Source organism: Balaenoptera physalus, assembly GCF_965194825.1.
Source record: "Balaenoptera physalus genome assembly, chromosome: 12".
In the NCBI taxonomy this organism is placed as follows: Eukaryota; Metazoa; Chordata; class Mammalia; order Artiodactyla; family Balaenopteridae; genus Balaenoptera; species Balaenoptera physalus.
In genome coordinates, this window is record NC_138897.1 from 45,083,564 (window position 1) to 45,106,485 (window position 22,922).

A 22,922-nucleotide genomic window follows, 5' to 3' on the forward strand; every position below is an offset into this window, starting at 1 on the left:
TGCCTAGGACATATTTCATTAATTAGATAAACATTTAAAAAACTACAGAGAGTTAATGTTTCTTCCCCAATTGTATATAAAAGCACTAAATTGAGTGAGCTGGTTACAATGAATTAAAACCTACAGAAGAAATGGTTTAATAATGGTACCTTTATACAATTTGGTGTGATAGGACAATTTATCACAGATTTTTACTGAAAACCAGTATACAGCTCATTAATACATGCATATTGCCACATAATTTTAAGTGCCAAGCACCCAGAAATTCTCTGGTAAAATGTCCCCTGTTATCTCAAGCTATCTCCTTTGACCTCTAAATAGGCACACACACAGTATACACTTGACACAGACTAGCCTGGCTGCTTCATTAGGACAAAGGGCTGCAAAGTGCTGAGGGATACAGCCTCCACTTTCCCTATTTTTTTTGTGTGTGTGTGTACGCTTTTATTTTTTAATTGAAATGTATTTGACATATTACACTGTGTAAATTTAAGGTGTACAAAAAACATGTTAATTTGATACATTTATATATACTGCATCAGTATGATTGCATTACAGCAAGAGTTAGCACCTCTATCATGTCACATAATTATCATTTCTTTTTTGTGGTGAGAATATTTAAGACCTATTCTCTTGGCAAGTTAATAATTATAATACAATATTGTTATCTATAGTCACCATACTGTGCATTAGAGCTCCAGGACTTATCTCCTAATCGCAAGTTTTCCTCTCTCCTTGATCTGTTTCTTACAGGTGCATGACAAAACCAAACCAAACTAAAACCAAAATCCCAACTAAGCAAATATATGGTTCCAGATAACATAATGAATCAGATAGTCATATGCTCTCTGGGATGGCAAAGATGGCATTATCTGGGCAGCTATTCACGAGCAGGGGAGATGCCCTTTTCCTTAAAATATAAACTGAAAGGTTTATACCAAAGGAGCTCCAAATTTGCTGTTTTTAGTAAGTGACTTCAGGTCTGGGTAAGTGGGGAAAGGGAAAAGGGAATAGGAGAATAGAATAAAGGAAAATGCAGCAAGGAAGAAAATATGTATGCTCAGGCAAACAGACTAACCAATAAAGGTTAAAAACAAACAAAAGTGCAAAAATAAAACAAAAAAATTTCTTCCTAATTCACTGGGAGAACTATAATGTCTTGCTTTCCTCAGAAAGATAAGGGTACAAATTCTTGAACTGAAATGTTGGAATTCCAGATATAAGTAGTATTAAAAATCAGATTCAGCAAGAGAAGAAAGAGAAAATAAACTATGCTAGCTAATAAAAGCACAACAATAGAGATTAAGACAGAAAAGGGAGACCTGTTTGGATCTAGAGATTTCATTTAGGGTGGATGCTTTCCACCCAAACTTTGGCAAACTTTTTCTAAAGGTCCAGATAGTATTTCACGTTTTGCGGGCCATACTGTATCCCACAACTGAACGACTCTGTGATTGCCATGTAAACATAGACAATACAGAGCCAAGTAAGCATGGCTGTGTTCCAAAAAAGCTTAATTTACAAAAGTAGGCAGTAGCCTGGATTTGACCTGTAGGCTGTAGTTTTCAAGTACTGCTATAGCCTAGCTTAGAACTAGAAAAACTATGGCTGTAACTTTCCTGGGGTTTTATGAGAAACAGAAATGATGAATGAGAATCACTTGGCCTCCAGCAGGAAGTGGTCTCTAAGATCTCTGTCACTGATTTTGAGAGTGATTAGCCCTTTGAAAACTAACTTGGGCTAGTATTTATATAGTTATTACAGACCTTGTTTTATCATATTGCAGTGACATATACTTTTCCTTTCCCTAAGCTTCCTTCTTGTTATTTTCATAATAATAAAAAAACAATTTTCCACTGGAAGTGCTAGCCAGAGCAATTAGGAAAGAAAAAGAAATACAGTTGGCTGTCCATATCCACGGGTTCTGTATCTGAGAATAGAGGGTCAACTGTACAACTGTACAACACCCATTTTATATAAGGGACTTGAGAATCCATGGTATCTACAGGGGCTCTGGAACCAATCCCCAATGGATAATGAGAGCCAACTGTAAAAGGCATCCAAATCAGAAAAGAAGAATTAAAATTATCTCTATTTGAGGATGATGTGATATTACATACAGAAAAGCCTAAAGGCTCCACCAAAAAAAATGTAAGAACTAATAAATTCAACAAAGTTACAGGATAAAAAATCAATATAAAAAAATCTGTTACATTTCTGCACACCACCAACAAACTATCAGAAAGAGAAATTAAGAAAAATAATTGCATTTACCATAGCATCAGTTAAGAATAAAATACTTAGGAATAATTTTAACCAAAAAGGTGAAAGATCTGTACACTGAAAACTGTAAGACATTGATGAAAGAAAGTGAAGAAGACACAAATAAATGGAAATTATTCCATTTCATGGATTGGAAGAATTAATATTGTTAAAATGTCCATACTACCCAAAGCAATCTACAGATTCAGTGCAATCCCTATCAAACGTCCAATGGCATTTTTCACAGAAATAAAACAATCATAAAATCTGTAGGGAACCACAAAAGTCCCCAAATAGCCAAAACAATCTTGAGAAAGATGAACACAGCTGAAGGCATCACACTCCCTGATTCCAAACTATATTACAAAGGTATAGTAATCAAAACAGTATGGTACTGGCATAAAAACAGATACACAGATCAATGGAACAGAATAGGGAGTCCAGAAATAAACCCATGGATATATGGTCAATTAATTTATGACAAAGGAGCCAAGAATATACAATGGGAAGAGGACAGTCTCTTCAATAAATTGTGTTGGGAAAACTGGAACGCCACATGCAAAAGAATCAAACTGAACCACTATCTTACACCATACACAAAAATCAACTCAAAGTGGATTAAAGGCTTGATGTAAGACCTGAAACTATAAAACTCCTGGAAGAAAATATAGGGATAAGCTCCTTGACACTGGTCTTGGCAATGATGTTTTGGATTTGACACCAAACGCAGACAAATAAGTGAGACTAAAACAAACTAAAAAGCTTCTGCACAGCAAAGGAAACCATCAACAAAATGAAAAGGCAGCCTATGGGATGGGAGAAAATATCTGCAAACCACATATTCAATAACGGGTTAATAACCAAAATACACAAGAACACATATAACTCAATAGCAAAAAACAAATAACTCAATTTAAAAAATGGGCAAAGAACCTATATAGGCCTTTTCCCAAAGAAGACATACAAATGGCCAACAGGTACATAAAGAGGTGCTCAACATCACTAATCATCATGGCAAAGGAATGATCCCTTATTTGTGGGCAGAAACAGGACTATCAGTGACAGAGAATGGTAATTATGGGACTCTAACCAAAAGCTATATCAAATGAAAAGATTGAAACACAGGAAAATCTTGCAAAGACTGAAAATACAAAGAAGAGACCCAGTTTATCCTTTACTTCATGTCCACTCTAGAAAATAAACAAAATTGGCCAAATTAAAGAAACCCTGCTTTGTTTTTCTTTCTTATTCTTGTACCCTCAATTTCCGACTCAGTTCCTGATGCTCTATACTGAAGTCTAGATGTCTGTCCTGAGTTAAAAGACATATGAAAAGGACATTAAAAACACCTAATGCATACATAAAACATATATACTAGAGTGCTGAAAATCCAAGGGTGAACATACTTTCATCATTTTTATATACTGATTAAAAAGTAGAATTTGAAACCAGTTCCAATATCATTAACAGTTTTCATCTTCTACTAATTCTACAAGCAACACACACACAAGACAGAGCACCTCAGCTTTGTTGCTTTGTTTCTGACCTCAGAGAAAATTCCTCAGGATATGCTATGGAGCTACTTTCCCACATTTACTGTTGAATTTAATTTCTCTTTCAAGGCTTTAGGTAATTACAGTAAATGTCAGTTACAGAAAAACCTAAATAAAATCGCAAACTTTTTTTTAATGCAAATCAAAAGACTGATTATTGCAAATGTTTATGGTCACTAAGGTGTCTAGTATGGTCCATGTCATAAAGATAATAAGAGCATAATCATAAGCTTACTTTCGATAAAACTCACTTCTTTTGTTCATATTATATATATTTTCCCCTATGCTCCCTTGGTAAAATAAACTGATAGAATAGGTTATATCATGGATACAAAGTAGGGAAAAGCACATTACATTTAAGTGCATATGGTTTAAATCTTTTATAACTGATTTTCCTAAATTATACATCATACTTTCTGTGTAATATAATATGCAAGGTGGAATTCTAAGGAGCAAAACCATTCTTATAGAATATATAAAAGTATGAATACACTGTTACATGTTAAAACAAATAAAACTAAAATTAAAAAAAAAAAGTAGCTAGGCTTGGTAATCTTCAAAAATTTATATTACAGCATAGATTCCCTAAAGTGAAGAACAGCAAAAACATTGCAAAATAGCAAATTATTTACTACTTTATTTATCTCTGGTTTAAAATAAAGCCTAGAGAATAAATGAATATTTCACAATTCTGAAAGTCAGATAAAAAGAAATCTTCAAATATCTGATTGGGCTAAGCTACCTCAAGAGTGAGGCCAACTAGAACCAGAAGCCCTCTTACTACGTGCAGAGAAAAAGGTCAGGATGTCTTGAACTGTCTTTATGAATCCAAGTCCTAGCCAAAAGACTTCTTTGTCATTCGAGGTTTTTGCCTATTTGTTTTTTCTTTTTCACTGGATTCATGTTGGGTTCATGCTGGGAAGAAAAATCCATGTGACAATCTTAGCAACTGCCCTAATTTTGGAATATGTGCAACCAATGGGGAAATATACTGAATGCCATAAAGACATTATGAGGTAACCAAAACTGGTAATTATGGCAAAGTGTAGGGTCCTGACTTTGCAAAGAAAAATTTTTTTACTTTAATCCTTGCAATTATTGTGAGTTGCTATGGAACTGTTACAGCATTGAAGCTATACCATAATATTCAGATTCATTTTGAATGGGATCCTTTTTATGCATCCTAGATTTAAAATAGAAGAATTAAGGAAAAATTGATTGGCCATTGCTGTGATCTGATTTAATGTGTATAACACTAATTATAAAGTGGATTCCATAACTACATGCAGAGTACAATAGGAGGACCATTCTTCTAACACCTCAGATTCAAAGCATCTTGATGCACAACTCACCTCATTACACAGCACACTTTATAACATCTCTTTGTGGGACTCAAGATGCCTATTAAAAATATGCTCCTATCCATTCATTTCAGCACTGCTACTACTATTTTAAAACGTACTACTATTAGCTTCAAAGTTAGAAAAGGCAGTTCTATACGTGAAGTATTTCTTCTTAGAGCTCTTTAACTCGTATATAAAAGATATATTATGATTATAAGGGAGGTCCACTCTGCTTAGAATGTAGAAAGTCTCAAGAGAAGGTTACTCCCACACTAATGATGAGAAACAGCCAGAGAATCTGTAGAACTTTTTTGCGCCCATCAGAGTTCATGTCACAAGAACTGAACTCCAAAGGTGACAAGCCTCTCTAAGGAGAGACAGGACACAGAACTCAGAGAAGAGGTGGTCATCATAAAAGGCAGATAAGAAAAAACAGCTGAAAAATTATAACAAAATTTTAATAAAGGCTGAGTGTGGGCTAATATGACAGCTTACACATTCCTGGGAGCACCAGACATAGAAGACATCGGAGAGTATGCATTCCCTCACTAGATTTTTCTCACAGGCTCCTACCAGGGGCTTATAGGACATAATAATGAAGCAAGAGACCTAAGAGAATTCCCATCAGTGATGCCTATGTACAAAACTCTGCCCACTTCGTGGCCCACTCTCTTACAGAAAGCAAAAGTTAGAAGCTTCTATGAGGTCAGGAAACACTGCTGCCCTACCTATACCCAGAGAGACCAGGAACATTAGGAAAACCCTGCCAGTACTCCAGAACCCACAATAAGCACAAGGTAGCAGGAGCCCTCCACTACAGAAATTTCAAGTCTGGTGCACTGAGGATAACTACAGTAATAATAAGACACGAATCCAATTCAACAATTGACTAGAATGACTCAAAGTGCATACTAACTGCCTCCCTGATAGAGGAGAGAGGTGCCTTTTCTGAGCATAAATTCTATTTACCTCAATCTCTGCTGTTCTTTAGCACACAATGTCAGGTATTAAATAATAAATAAAGAATTCCTCCGATGGCTTTATCAGCAGACTTGATACAGCACAGGGAACAGTCAACTTCAAAGTAAGGCAGCAGAAATTAGCCAAAATGAAACACAAAGAAGATAAAAAGAACACAGCATCCCAGATCTGTGGTACCATAGCAAATATGTATACCCAGAATCCCAGAAAGAGAAAAGAGAGAGAAGGGGATGGAAGGAATGTCTGAAGAGATAATGAATGGTCAAGAACTTTGCAAAATTAATGAAACACAACAAACCACAGACAAAAGAAGCTCAAGGAACTCCAAGCAGGATAAACACACACACATACATACATACACGCACATCCCTCCCTAGACATATCATAGTCAAATTGCCGAAAACCAGAGCCAAAGACTAAATTTTGAAGACAGCAGGAAAAAAGCATTTTAAAGTATTTTAAAAAGCATATCACAATAGCAACCATATTCCACATTTGTGACTTGATAGTTACAAATAATAAAACAGGAATATCTAACACTTACTGAGCACTTGTTACATGTCAGAAACTGTTCTAAGTGGCACAAAACCCCTATGAGGTACATTTAATATCTTATTTTACAGTTGAAGAAACTGAGATCCCAAGAGGTTAAATAAATTGCTGAGGATCACACAGTTAGAATCTGTGGAATCAGGGTTCAAGTCCCAGCAGTCTAGCACCAGGTCCATGCTCTTAATCACTATACCATTCTGCTTTGGTCAAGATCTTTATCTCCACCCCATTAGGGTACCATAAACAACAATAATTAATACACCACGACTACCACCACCATACACATCTTGCCCTGTCTGTGTTCCTAAAAGAGAAAGCAACACTGATGTATGGAAGAACAGAAACTTCTATCACTACTGCGGTTGGCAGTGAATGTTAGTATAGTTTACACAGTTCCTTCTAAGTTAGGTAAATACTTCTGGGCAACAAGAAATCTGGACTTTAAATGCACCGCATGAATATATTTTGGTGTTGAGTTGCACCTACTTGTCCTTACAATGGCACTCCCATTTGAAACCACTTCTCTCCTTTAAAGGACAGTGAACATAACATCAAGGAAAAAGTTATTACTATTTCTAAATTGTCTCTGCTCACAGCAGGCAGTCTTCAAGCAGCAATTTTGTCATAGCATTATGATTAATTTATTTTCAATAGGCTTTATTTTAGAATAATTTTAGATTTATAGAAAAGTTGAAAAGATCCTACAGAGAGTTCCTATATACCTCTCCTCCAGTTTTCCCTATTGTTAATATCTTATATCACTGTAGTGTATTTGTCACACCTAAGAATCCAACACTGTTACATTACTATTAACTAAACTCCAGACTTTATTCAGATTTCACTAATTTTTCCATTAATGTCCTTTTTCTATTCCACAGTCCTATTCAGGGTACATTGAGTTTATCGTGTCTCCTCAGTTTCCTGTAGTCTGTGACAGTTTCTCAGTCTTCCCTTGATTTCCATGACCTTGATAATTTTGAGGAATACGGGCCAATCTCCAATCTGAGTTTGTCGAATGTTTTTCTCATGGCTGGAATGGGGTTATGGACTTTGGGAAAGAATACCACAGAGGCGAAGTGCCATTCTCATCCCATCATAGCAGGGGTATCTGAGAGCCACAAGATTCTGGTGATGTTAACCTTCATTACCTGGTTAAGGTAGTGTTTGCTGGGCTTCTCCATTGTGAAGTTATTATTTTTCCTTTCATTCTCTATTCTTTGAATGCAAGTAAGTGAGAGTATCTCAGGAGCAGAGGATGGAAATTAAGCTCCACCTTTTGAAAGGGGGAGTATCTACATTTATTATTTGAAATTCTTCTATAAGAAAGAGTTGTCTCTCCTCCCTCATTTGACTAATTTATATTTAAGCTATTGTTTAACATGGGATAAAATGATCATATAAAGTACATGTTTTTAGCTGAGATTTCACTCTCTTAAAGCCAAGGAACAAGCCCCTAGCCCACTTTTCAGCCCAACTGAAAAGAAACAAATTTAAAGTGTCACAGTTGAGTTAACAATTTTGCCCAGCATCTGTATAACCTTAGGAAAGAAGCAGAGTTCATTTAAGGTATGCTTTGAATGGAGGAATATGGAACAGGAGGACTTGGTATTCTCATCACCATGCAACCAAAGTCTGTCTCCCTTCCTCCCTCCTCCCCTCCCTCTCCCTTCTCCCCCTTCAGAGTAGAGGTGTTCCTCTTTCCTAATAATAACACAAAGATGCCTCGTGCTGGCATCTGCTAGATGCTGCTAGAATTTATATCTCTAGAGGCCAAACAAGGCATGATAACCAGATATATTAAAATAAAATTTTCAATTATTCTTGGTTAGACGATAATTTCTCAGATAATCTATCCTTCATTTGATCAGTTAGACCCCAGGAAACAGAACTCCCTGAGCAAGGAGCTCACCTCACGGTAAAATGAATGTGAAAATGCTTAGAAAACCCCATACCCAGAAGACCTACACTCAAAAGCTACAAAAGCTGAGGGTTTCAAACAACAACAACTAAAACAGCAATAAGAGAAAAATAAGGGTTCAGAGAACTTTCAAAAGAAGAAGAAATCAAAGGGGAGAAGAGAGAGAAGAAGAAAAACTAGATGAAATGAATATAACCCTCGAAACTAAATCATTTGTAAGAAATACATAAGAGTCAAATTTTTTTTCAAGCAGGCTAAACTGTAACTAATGTAACTAGCATGAATATATCTAAGGAAGAGTGACCTGTTTGCACAGTACAAAAAAGGCTTCAAACTTGTTTAGTGTATTCTAGATCTGCCCAGGAAGAAGGTATTCAGCCAAATGGTCTGCTAATCACAATATTCTCTCTTCCTCACTCAGTCCAGCCTTACTCTTTTGTCTTATAACTTCACTGTTCATACGATTCTAATTGGTCCTCCAGAGTCTCTAATATTCTACCAAGATATGTCTTGGTGTCTTCTGGCTTTACCTAAAATCCTCCCTCCCATCTTCTTAACCTTCAATTAAACATAGATTTCACCTAAAAGTAATCACAATTCTGTAAACTTAAAAAAATAAACTTTAGAGTTTACAAAATACTTTTTCTCTTATTCCCTCACTTGATCTTTATAATAATAAAAACACCATGGTATATTATCATCTTACAAATGAAGCAAGGGTAACTTACATGGTTGAAGTTACCCATATCAGTTCTGTTACTCCCAATGACCCTTTACAAATTCACCTCAAATGAAGATCTGAATTCACTTGGTAGTTCAGCGTACTGTAATTCCTAAAGGTCCCTAGTGACTTCTTGTTCAACGAATCCAATATATACTTTATGGTTCTCCTTATATGACTTATCTGTACAACTCTCTTGAAATGCTATCTTCCTTCAGCTCCTTCTGACCCAACTTTTTATTAACACTATTCCCTTGTCTCTATTCATTCTCATTCTCATTCTAAGGCCCTATCTCTTTACACCTAATAAATGTTAGGGTCTGTCTTCGGCTTTTATCTCTCTTCATGTTGTATGTTCTTCCTGGGCAACCTCACCCAACGTCTAAGCTTCAAAAGCCAATTATATTCTGACTCCCAGAAGTACATATCTAGTCCCAAATTTTATTCTCAACTCCAGACTCTTATCTGAATTAGATTGGGCCTATCTTCAAAGTTAATGTGGCCAAAATTAAAGTCATAACCTTTATCTCTTTTTAAAACCTGCTTTTCCCCATATATGTCCTATCCCATCTCCCTACATGCCCAACCCAGAAATCAGAGCCACGCAGATTCTGTTAGCTCCACAATCATCACACCTACTTTACCTCTAAATAGCTGTCAAGTCTGTCTCCCCCTTTCTATCCTCATCATCTCTGATTTAGCTCAGATTTTAGTATCTCTCCCACCTGGACTACTGCTCTACTACACAGTAAACTTCTGAACACTAATTTTAAACTTTCAATCGATCTTTGGTCTTGCTGCCAAAAAGATTCTTTTACAACACCAATCAGATCAATTCACCAGGCCCTACCTTCAATTATCAAAAGTAAATACCAAACCTCTCCCCCCACCCCAAGCTGATATCCCACAGGGTAAGCCCAAATACCCTGGCCATTCAAGACCCTCAGTGATTTGGACTAAGCTTACCTTTCCAGCATCATTTCCTTCCACCTTGCCTTTGCAACTTCAACCTCACCATTGCAACCTGTACTTTCAGTAAATCGAACTCCTGAAATGTCACATGATGACAGTGCTGTCCAACAGAACTTTCTGTGATGATGTAAATGTTCTATATCCATTCTATACAGTACCAGTCACATGTGGGCATTTGGGAACTTAAAATACGGTGTGGTGACTAAGGTACCGAGGTTTTTATTTTATTCAATTATAATTAATTTAAATTTAAATTGTCACACGTAGCTAGTGGCTTCCATACTAAAGAGGGCAGCTGAATGCTCTCTATAACTCTATATCTTGGGATGTCCAGAATGTTCCTTTCTTTACCCCTTACTTGCAGGCATGGTAATTTTCTGTTCACCTTTCAAGTCTCAACTCAATGACTATTTTATTCAAAGTCTTCTTTGCCCCATCAACTCCCACAATCCCTTATGCCAAAAAAAAGTACCATTTATCATATTGTGTATATTGTGGTCATTCTTTCAAGAATTATTTACTCAGGATCTGTTATGTGTTAAATGCTGTGCAAGACACTGACGTCACAAAGAATAAGTAAACATTTTGTAATAAGAAATTCATTGTTCACTAGGACAAACAACTGCAAGCTGATTAAGAGGTGCTCTACTGGAATTATCTGCCAATACTGTTCTCTGAACAATGCCATGCTTATTTACATCTTGATGCTTTTTCACATGCTTTTCCTTTTGTGTGACATTCCCTCCTTTGCCTTCTCTATTTGATAAATTCCTTTGTGCTTTAAGATTCAGATCAAGAGTCAATTCTCTGGGAAGTCTTCCTTAATCCCTAGTTAGCCTCTCCTCTGCTCTCTGAAATCTCACCCTGCAAATATCTCTATCATAGACTTAGCACACTGCATTACAAATATCTTGTTCGTTTCCCCCTTACAACATGTCAGACAGTGCCTAGTACATAGCTGGCACTCAAAAACTGTTTGCAAAATATATGTCTACATACTAAATAAGATATTATCAACTAATAATATTCTTACTTTCACTTCTGCCAATAATATATATATACAACCCTGACTTTTCACCTGAGCCTTACAGGCAAATTTCCATTTACTACTTTGGTGAATGGACATATTCCGAAAGACCTACACACTAGACAAAGTGAACACATCCAAAATTTATTTAACTTATCCCAAACTACCTGAGCCTTCTCCTGGGTTCCCGTCTCTTCAGGGGACCAATACCTACAGGGGAAAAAAAGGGTTTTAAGCATTTTGAAACCAAGTACAATATATGTTAAACATGGTTCACCTTTACTCAAAACACTACAATCACCTATCACTATTTTAATCTTGCACCACCTCTCCTCTTAAATCAAACTAAACAACTTAAGGATCACAAAATGGCCATTTTATAATTTTGGTTATATATGCTCAGAAGAGTCTTAAATCAAAATGACATTAATATCTTCCAGAGAGTTTCACAGAGCAAAACCAAAATTACTCAAAAGAATATATATTACTTTTATTCTTTCTTATCCCGTTATCCACAATTCCTATTTAAATATGAAATAAAATAAAATAAATGATAATAAAACAGCAGGGAAAAAAAACCATAGGAAAAAAAGTGTCCCACCAAGAAAAAGAAAAATGTATTTGTTGCACTTAACTATTAAAGTTCCATACATATGTGAAAGTAAAGAATCATAAATCAATTTAAAATGATGATTTGGAGTTCTACTTCCAACTACCAGCCTTGCTTCTAATCGTAAGTGGAAAAGTATAAAATCTTCACATTTAAGTATGAGTGTAAATTTTTCATAAATACCCTAGAACAGGTTGAAGAAATTCTATTTCTAGTTGGCACAGACATTTATAAGAAAGGGATGTTGAATTCTGTCATATTTTTTTCTCCATCTATTGAGATAATCATATAGTTTTTTTTGGTTTTGGTTAATATGGTGAATTACACTGATTGATTTTTGAATGTTAAACCAGTCTTTCATTCTAGAAAAAATTTGGTTATGATATATTATGCATTTTCTATATTGTTGGATTTGATTTGCATATATTCTATTGAGAATTATTGCATCTATATTAATAACAAGGAATACTGGGGACTCCCCTGGTGGTGCAGTGGTTAAGAATCCACCTGCCAATGCAGGGGACGCAGGTTTGAGCCCTGGTCCGGGAGGATTCCACATGCTGCGGAGAAACCAAGCCTGTGCGCCACAACTACTGAGCCTGCGCTCTAGAGCCCGCGAGCCACAACTACTGAGCCCGTGTGCCACAACTACTGAAGCCAGTGTGCCTAGAGCCCATGCTCTGCAACAAGAGAAGCCACCACAATGAGAAGCCCGCGCACCACAATGAAGACCCAACGTAGCCATAAACAAACAAACAAACGAACAAGGGATATTCATTTGCAATATTACTATTTCTTGTAGTATCTTTGTCAGGTTCTCCTAACAGGAAATTGTAGGTAATGAGTTTGAAATTTTCAGAAAAATTTTCAGAACAAGTTTGTGTAGGACTATCTGCAGGCTTGATTTGCTCAAATATTGCACATTTCCAGAAGTGCCTGATTTTGTGACTGGCTCTTACCTGACTCTTGGGAACTGAACTCTTAGAATGTTCTAAAAAAATTGTTTTGCACGTTTGGAGTCTTGAATGGCACTGCACCAGTATGTCAATTTGTCTAGATAGTTTATGCAAACAATGTGGTTTATAGTGAATACCTGGCTTTCAGTAACTACAGTGGTCACACAGGCACTGCGTGACTGATCTCCAGTAAAAACCCTAGATTATTAGGATCAAGCAAGATTCCCTGGTAGACAACACTAATACATATAACTTTTGCTTTGTATCCTTTTGCTTTTTTAAAAAAATGTACCTATGAATATGATGACTTCTGGGTCCTAGGGATCCTTGTAGCAAATCACTAACCTTAGAGGTGATCTTGGGGACACCCAACACAGTGTGATACTGGGGACCACTGAAAGACACTAGTAGTATTTTCTCCTTAAATACTTGGCATCATTTACCAGTGAAGCCATCAGAGCTTGATATTTTCTTTATAGGAAATTTTTTTCCTCCCTTAATTAATAGACTTTATCTTTCAGAGCAATTTTAAGTTTATAGAAAAATTGAGCAGAAAGTACAGAGAGCTCTTATACAGTGCCCCCCACCCCCAGTTTCCCCTAGTATTAACAGGTTGCATTAGTGTGGTACATTTGTTACATTTGATGAACAAATCTTGATTATTTCTAACTAAGCTTAATAGTTTACAACAGGGTTCACTCTTCATGTTGTACAGCTCTATGGGATTTAACAAATGAATAATGCCATGTATCCACCATTACCATATGATACACAATAGCTTCACGGCCCTAAAAAATCCACCCTATTCATCCTTCCCTCCTTCCCGACCCTGAGTCTCTGGCAACTCTGATCTTTTTACTGTCTCTATACTTTTGTCCTTTCCAGAACTCATATATTTACAATCATTCAGTATGTAGCCTTTTGAGACTGACTTCTATCACTGAATAATATGTATTTAAAGTTCCTCCATGTCTTTTTGAGGCCTGAAAGCTCATTTCTTTTATCAATGAATAATATTCCATTGTATAAATACACCACAATTTGTTTATCCATTCACCTATTGAAGAACATCTTGGTTGCTTTTAAGTGTTAGCAATTATGAATAAAGCTGCTATAAACATCTCTGCGCAGGTTTTTGTGTGGATGTAAGATTTCAATTCATTTGAAGAGCAAGGAGCATGATCGTTGAACCACATTTTAAGACTATGTTTAGCTTTGTAAGAAACTGCCAAACTGTCTTCCAAAGTGGCTGTACCATTTTGCATTGCCACCAGTAACAGTTCCTGTTGCTCCATATCCTCATCAGCATTTGGTGTTGGCAGTGTTTTAGATTTTATCCATTCTAATAGGTGTGTAGTAGTATCTCATTGTTGCATAAACTTGCAATTACCTAATGACATATAATATTGAGCATCTTTCCATATGCTTATTTGCCAAGAGTATATCTTCTTTGGTGAGGTGTCTGTTCATATCTTTTGCCGATATTTAAAATTGAGCTGTTAGTTTTCTTACTGTTGAGTTTTAAGAGTTCTTGATATATTCTGGGTATAAGTCTTTTATCAGATAATGTGTTTGCAAAGATTTTCTCACAGTCTATGGCCTATCTTTTCATTCTCTTAACAGTGTCTTTTACAGAGAAGTCTTAAACTTCAATAAAGTCCCACTTGTTAATTTTCCTTTCATGAACTGTGCTTTTGATGTTTTATCTTAAAACTTATCACCCAACCCAAGGTTACATAGATTTTTTCCCATCTTCTAGAAGTTTTGTTGTTTTGCATTTTATATTTAGGTCTATGACCCATTTGCAGTTAATTTTTATGAAAGATGTAAAGTCTGTGTCTAGATTCATTTCTTTGCATATGGCTGTCCAGTAGTTTCAGCACCATTTGTTGAAAAGACTGTCTTTTCTCCATTGAACTGTTTTTGCTCCTTTGTCAAAGATCAGCTCACTATATTTGTGTGGGTCTATTTCTAGGCTTTCTATTTAGTTTCATTGATCTATTTGTCTATTGCCAATACCACACTCTCTTCATTACCATAATGTTATAGTAAGTCTTGAAGTTGGGTAGCATCAGTCTTCCGACTTCATTCTTCTTCAATAATGTGTTTGCTATTCTGGGTCTTTTACCTTTTTGTATAAACCTTATAATCAGTTTGTAAATATCCACAAAATAACCTGCTGGGGTTTTGACTGAGATTGCATTGAATCTATAGATCAAGCTGGGAAGAACAGACATCTTCAAAATGTTGTCTTCATATCTGAACACAGAATCTCTCTCGAGTTATTTAGTTCCCCTTTGCTTTTGCTCATCAGAGTTTTGAAGTTTTCCTCATTTAGATCTTGTATATATTTCGTTAGACTTAAACCTAGGAATGTATTTCTTTCTCTTTCTCACTGGCTGTGAATGTAAATGATGTTATGTCTTTAATTTCAAATTCAATTGCTCATTGCTGGTATATACTAAAGCAATTGACTTTTGCATATTAACCTTGTATCCTGCAACCTTGCTATAATTGCTTATTAGGTTCCAGGAGTTTGGGAGTAGATTCTTAAGAATTTTCTACAGAGACAATCATGTCACCTGTGAAGAAAGGCAGCTTTTTATTTCTTCTTTCCCAATATGTATACCCTTTCTTTTCTTGTCTTATTGAATTAGTAAGACTTTTAGTAGGACATTCTGTAAGAGTTTTAAACTACAAGTTCATTTTTAAAAATAGATACAGAGCTTGGTAGAAGTCACCTGTGAAGCCATCTGTTCCTGGACTTTTTTTTGTTGGGAATTTTTTAATCGTGGATTCAATTTCAGTACTTATAATTGGTCTGTTCATATTTTCTATTTCTTCCTGGTTCAGTCTTGGGAGATTGTACCTTTCTAAGAATTTGTCCATTTCTTCTAGGTTGTCCATTTTATGGCATTTAGCTGCTTTTTATTTATGGCGTATAGTTGCTTGTAGTAGTCTCTTGTGTTCCTTTGTATTGCTGTGGTGTCGGTTGTAACTTCTTTTTCATTTCTAATTTTATTGATTTGGACCCTCTCCCTTTTTTTCTTGATGAGTCTGGCTAAAGGTTTATCAATTTTTTTTATCTTTTCAAAGAACCAGCTTTTAGTTTCATTGATCTTTTCTATTGTTTTCTCTATTTCATTTATCTCTGCTCTGATCTTTATGATTTCTTTCCTTCTACTAGCTTTGGGTTTTGTTTGTTCTTCTTTCTCTAGCTGCTTTAAGTATAAGGTTAGATTGTTTATTTGAGATGTTTCTTGTAAGCTGTCAAATTTATATGCATAAAGTTGTTCACAGTAATCCCTTATTATTCTTTTAATAACTGTAGAATGTAGAAATGAGACCTATCTCATTCCTGATCTGGCAATTTATCTCCTCTTTTTCTGCCTGATCACCAGTATGACTAATGTTTTATCAATTTTATTATCTTCTCAAAGAAACATGTTGGCTTCACTAATTTTTCTCTATTGTTTTTCTGTTTTCTGTTTCATTGATTTCCTTCCTGGTCTTTATTATATTATTTCCCCTGCAAAGTCCTGGTTTTATTTGTTTTTCTTTTTCTACTTTCTTAAGGTGAAAGCTGAAGGTACTAACTTGAGACTTTTCTTCTTTTCTAAGGTAGGTGTTCAGTGCTAAAAATTTCCCTCTAAGTACTGCTTTAACTGCATCCAAGTAATTTTAATATGTTATGTTTTGATTTTTGTTAAGTTAAAAATACTTTCTGTTTTCCATTTGAATTTCTTCTCTGGCTCATGGGTATTTAGAAATGAAGAGCAAGATAAAGGGGAAAAATAACTCAGTCATAAATGTCTTCATTACTTTTTGACATAGAAGAAGCACCATCTCTTCCAAAAAACAAGGTTAAGAATTATATTCCAAGGGTTGATACAGTTTCTTTCACTGTAACAAAGTTCTATATCTAAATGTTATACATACACTTTAAACCAAGAGATGTCAAAGGCATTTGTGCTAAATACCACTTAAATAGTAAAAGATTTTAATAGGGGACAAATGAATGAAGCAGGTAATACTGCAGACTGAAAGAAAGAGATCAAAAAAGAGTGCAAAAATATCAGATGAGTTTATCCGATGGGGTGCAGGGGAGGGGGATGACAAAAGGATATTCTTTCAAAATAATTTACATATATGAGAATAAAAATGGGAGTACGATAAATGTCCAGCAATCGATTTGTAAATATATTATTAACATATACCATATATTGCAATACTATGCAAACAATAAGAGTAGAATTACGATAACAAACCAAAAGGCAACAAGACTCCTCTCAGGGAAGTGTGTAAAATGTCCCCCAAATAATCTCTATTATGAGAAATACATTTCCAACCTAACTGACTTAAAGGATGAAACCTGAGTATAGTCATATGCTCATTAACTCAACACTCGTGTTCTCTATTAAATATGAAACAGTCTACCTTTTTTAGACTTCTATTGAACTAAAAAGTTTTTCCCTTTTACAAAGGCATGCATAAAAGGAAGAAATATTACCTCAACAAGTCCAAATGTAAACATTTTTAGATGTAACCAATTCAGAAGGGCATTAACAGGCCAGCCTACTAAATTTGAACTAATGAAAAAGCAGCCTATTAAGTCTTAACAGAGAACCACATTTAACCCCTGTGGCAAAATACCAAGAAACTTCTCAATACCTGAATCAGAAGGAATCTGTAACATGATGGATTCTTCATGACTGTTTTTCCAGGATGATGCAGACCCCAAATATAAAATCTTCAATTACTGAAAAACAGCTCATCAACTCCACCCTTCACTTAGAGGCAACGAAATTGCCAACTGAAAGATGGGGTTAGGAGAGGTAGGCAAACATGTTTGGACTAAATCAAAGTATGGTACCATACAGAGGATGAAAGGAAGAGAAAGCAGACCCTGCCTACTCAAGAATTCTATGATCAGGAGGTAAGTGTAGACAATTAACATTCAAAACACAGCAAAAAAAGACAATGGCATCAATGCCTGAAAAAAACCTAAGAATGGTGTTAAATACTATCCCTATCCTGCTGAGATCTATGTAATCTTCTAAAATATAAAATAAAATGAAATTCTATGACTTGACTAAATAATACAGGTTGTCTCTATTAAAAAGTATTTTCAAAAATTTCCAAACCACACATCTGAAATAAACTAAGTGTAAGTACTTTGATAAAAACGTGAATAAGGGAAAATGAGTACTAGGAGTGGGTTCCTAGAATAAAAATGCAACCATAAGTAGGTAGCTTGTCAAAATCCAATAATTTATATGAATCTTGGAAGATTCTGACAGTGAAAAGAATGGACCAGACAAGTCATACTAAACTTGTAAGCTGGATATCTGTTAAAGTTAAGACCTTAGATGACCTAAGGGAAAAATATATCTAAAATTTCATTCAACCTGAACTACGAAAAAACTCTCTGGTAATCATGACCATAAAAACTGTCTTTTCAAGGACTTCCCTGGTGGCGCAGTGGTTAAGAATCCACCTGCCGGTGTAGGGGACACAGGTTCGAGCCCTTGTCCGGGAAGATCCCACGTGCCGCAGAGCAACTAAACCCGTGCACCACAACTACTGAGCCTGCGCTCTAGAGCCTGCAAGCCACAACTACTGAGCCTGCGTGCTACAACTACTGAAGCCCGCGCACCTAGAGCCCATGCTCTGCAACAAGAGAAGCCACCTCAATGAGAAGTCCGCACACCGCACGAAGAGTAGCCCCCAATTGCTGCAACTAGAGAAAGCCTGCACACAGCAACGAAGACCCAACGCAGCCAAAAATAAATAAATAAAAAACAAACAAACAAACAAAACCTGTGTTTTCAGGAGTTTCTGCTTCTACCCATGAAGGAAGAGTTGGGACAAAAATTGCCCTCCTGTCATGAGTAATTAGAAAAGAGGACAATATATATGAAATAACTGTGTTCAGATGATGGACAATGAACAGAGCAGGATTACGGTGCCAGGGAAAAGATTTTAAGTTAGGTAAGCCCTATACTTACCTAAGCTTTCTGCTTAAAGGAAGTTGCCAGGCCACAGCACAGTGAGAGGAAATCCCTATTGAACATGGTAGGCTTGCTGAGTTAAGTAAGAGACTGACATACAGGGAGGCCGTGGATGCTAGTATTCACATGGTTAGTACCAGGGAAGAAGAAGCTGCACAGAGAAAGTGTTCTGGAGAGCTGCAGAGGGATGTAATCTTTGGCTGAGTACTAATCTGCATACTGATGAAGTGAAACACCATGAAGTCAGTGAAAGAACCACTGGGAAAGCAGAAGGCTAGACAATCCCAGAGATCACACAGGGATGAAAACAGGCAGCATTCCCATCAGCCAGAGTAGAGAAACTATGTAATACAAAAGGTATTTGATAGGCTCTTCAGAGAGGTCACACCTTAATAATGGTGACTTAACCCTAGAATAAAGGTTGACATAGATATACTCTAATAAAAGTTAAAAGCAAGATTTGAAAGATGTAAACTATTTCCAAATAACTTATTTTAGTGTCTGAACAAAGACCAAAACTTTTTATGATCTACAAAAACTGAAACAAATTAAGGTTCACAAGGTAGAGCGTAAATGTTATTCTACTTTTGCAAGGTTCCTTTAACAAGAAATAGTACAATATTAACTCTATGTAGATTTTGATAATTTAATGTTCATACTGTAATCCCTAGAGCAACTTAAACAATAATGTAAAGTGGTAAAGCTAAAATTCCAATAGAGGAATCAATACAATATACTGAATATTCAACTAACTCAAAATAAGGCAAGAAAGCTGCCTCAGAGACAAAACACAAATATAACAAAGGGTAAGCCAACAGCACAATGGAAGACCTAAATTCAACCATACCAGTAACTAAATAAATATAATAGACTAAGCACTCATGATTAAATACAGAGATTGTCAGACTGGATAAAAAAATACCCAACTATATGCTATATATAAGAGAGGCACTGGAAATAAAAGTAACAGATATTATAGATTGTAAGTATGAAGAATGAATAAGATATATTATGCAAACAGTAAGCTTAAGAGAGTTGTGACCACATCAATGTCAAATAAAATAGATTTCAAGAGAAGAAGTATTACCACAGATACAGAAGAAAATTTCGTAATAATAAAAGGATAAATCCATCATGCACATATAACAATAATAAAGGTATATATATCCCTAGTAACACTGCTTCAAATGATACCATCAAGCACCTTGATACAACTGACAATTAAATTGAAAAAACACTACCCCAACAACTGTAAAATATATATTCTTAACAAATGCACATAGAATGTTCTTCAACATATACTACATACTGGGCTGTAATACAGGCATACCTCAGAGATACTTGGGATTTGGTTCCAGACCACTGCAATAAAACAAACATTCTAATAAAGCAAGTCCAACAAACTTTTTAGTTTCCCAGTGCATTTGAAAGTTATATTAACACTATACTGTAACTTATTAAGTGTGCAATAGCATTATGTCTAAAAAAACAAAGTACATACTTTAATTAAAAAATACTTTATTGCTAAAAAATGCTAACCATCATCTGAGCCTTCAACAAGTCATAATAGTAACATCAAAGATCACAGGTCACCATAACAAATACAACAATAATAAAAAAAGTTTGAAATATTGTGAGAACTATCGAATGTGACACAGAGACATTAAGTAAGCAAATGATGTTGGAAAAATGGCACTGATAGACTTGCTCAATGCAGGTTTGCCACAAAACTTCAACTTGTAAAAAATGCAATATTTTTGAAGCGCAATAAAGCAAAGTACAATAAAATGAGGTATGCCTGTACAAGTCTCATTACATTTTAAAGGGTAAAATTATACAGAGTATGTTCTGTAAGCATAAAGGAATTAAATTAGAAATCAATACAATATACTTCTAAATAACTCACATGTCAAAAAAAAATTTTTTTAAATTCAAGAGTATTTCAAACTGAATGATAATGCAAATACAGTATTTCATAATTTGTGGAATGCAGCTAAATCAGAGCTTAGATGGGTATCTATGTATTTAAATGCTTATGTTAAAAATGAATGAAGGCTTAAAAACAATGATCTCAGTTTCTATCTTCATATGCTAGAAAATGATTAGCAAATTAAGCCCAAAGTCAGTGGAAGGAAAGAATAAATATAAGAACAGAAATCAAGAAAATAGAAAACAGACATGAAAGAAAATTAAGAATGCCAAACACCGGCTTTCTGAATATTAATAAAATTGGTAAGACCTTTGCAAGACTAACAGAAAAAAAGGAAAAACACTAATTACCAATATAAGGAATAAGAGAAGAGGTATCACTATAGATGTTACATAAATCAAAAGGAAAATAAGGAGAATCACACTTCCTGTAACTGTGAAGTAGTTTGATTTGAACCAACCCTCCTACAGATAACAATTTAAAGCTCTAAAATTAGAACACTTCCTAACACCATACACAAAAATAAACTCAAAATGGGTTAAAGACCTAAACGTAAGACTGGGCACTATAAAACTCTTAGAGGAAAACATAGGAAGAACACTCTTTGACATAAATCACAGCAAGATCTTTTTTGACCCACCTCCTAGAGTAATGGAAATAAAAACAAAAATAAACAAATGGGACCTAATGAAACTTAAAAGCTTTTGCACAGCAAAGGAAACTATAAACAAGATGAAAAGACAACCTTTAGAATGGGAGAAAATATTTACAAATGAATCAATGGACAAAGGATTAATCTCCAAAATATATAAACAGCTCATGCAGCTCAATATTAAAAAAACAAACAACCCAATCAAAAATGGGCAGAAGACCTAAATAGACATTTCTCCAAAGAAGACATACACATGGCTAAGAGGAACATGAAAGGCTGCTCAACATCACTAATTATTAGAGAAATGCAAATCAAAACTACCATGAGGTATCACCTCACACCACTTAGAATGGGCATCATCAGAAAATCTATAAACAACTGCTGGAGAGGGTGTGGAGAAAAGGGAACCCTCTTGCACTGTTGGTGGGAATGTAAACTGATACAGCCACTATGGAGAATAGTATGGAGGTTCCTTAAAAAACTAAAAATAGAATTACCATATGACCCAGCAATCCCATTACTGGGCATGTTCCCAGAGAAAACCATAATTCAAAAAGACACATGCACCCCAATATTCATTGCAGCACTATTTACAATAGCCAGGTCATGGAAGCAACCTAAGTGTCCATCGACAGATGAATGGATAAAGAAGATGTAGCACATATATACAATGGAATATTACTCAGCCATAAAAGGAAACGAAATTGAGTTATTTGTAATGAGGCGGATGGACCTAGAGTCTGTCATACAGAGTGAAGTAAGTCAGAAAGAGAAAAACAAATACCATATGCTAACACATATTATGGAATCTAAAAAAAAAAAAAAAAATGTTTCTGGTGAACCTAGGGGCAGGACGGGAATAAAGACGCAGACGCAGAGATTGGACTTGAGAACACAGGCACGGGGAAGGGAAGCTGGGACAAAGTCAGAGAGTAGCACTGACATACACACACTATCAAATGTCAAATAGACAGCTAGTGGGAAGTAGCTGCATTGCACAGGGAGACCAGCTCAGTGCTTTGTGACCACCTAGAGGGGTGGGATAGGGAGGGCGGCAGGGAGATCCAAGAGGGAGGGGATATGGGGATATATGTATACATATAGCTGATTCACTTTGTTATACAGCAGAAACTAACACAACATTGTAAAGCAATTATACTCCAATAAAGATGTTAAAAAAAAATAGGCAACAGATATTAACAGACACCTCACCAAAGAATATAGACAGGTGGCAAATTTGCATATCAAGACATGATTAAAATCTAATGTCATTAAGGAAAGGCAATGAGCTATCACTGCATACCTATTAGAATGGCTAAAGTCCAAAAACACTGAAAATAACAACAGTTGGTGAGAATGCAGAGCAAGAGTAACTCTAATTCACTGCTGGTCATAATGTAAAATGTTGCAGCCATTTTGCGAGAGAATTTGGCA

The 22,922-nt window shown here is 35.5% G+C and overlaps 1 protein-coding gene and 1 pseudogene across 13 annotated transcripts in view; one reads left to right on the forward strand and one right to left on the reverse strand.

The window, feature by feature from the left end:
- The window catches only part of KIAA1328, a 370,349-nt gene that overhangs the window by 261,197 nt on the left and 86,230 nt on the right, over positions 1–22,922 (reverse strand). The gene's annotated exons all lie outside the window — the stretch shown is intronic.
- LOC309639174 (large ribosomal subunit protein uL4 pseudogene) overlaps positions 1–22,922 on the forward strand; it is a 470,274-nt pseudogene that overhangs the window by 90,781 nt on the left and 356,571 nt on the right. The window lies entirely within an intron of this gene.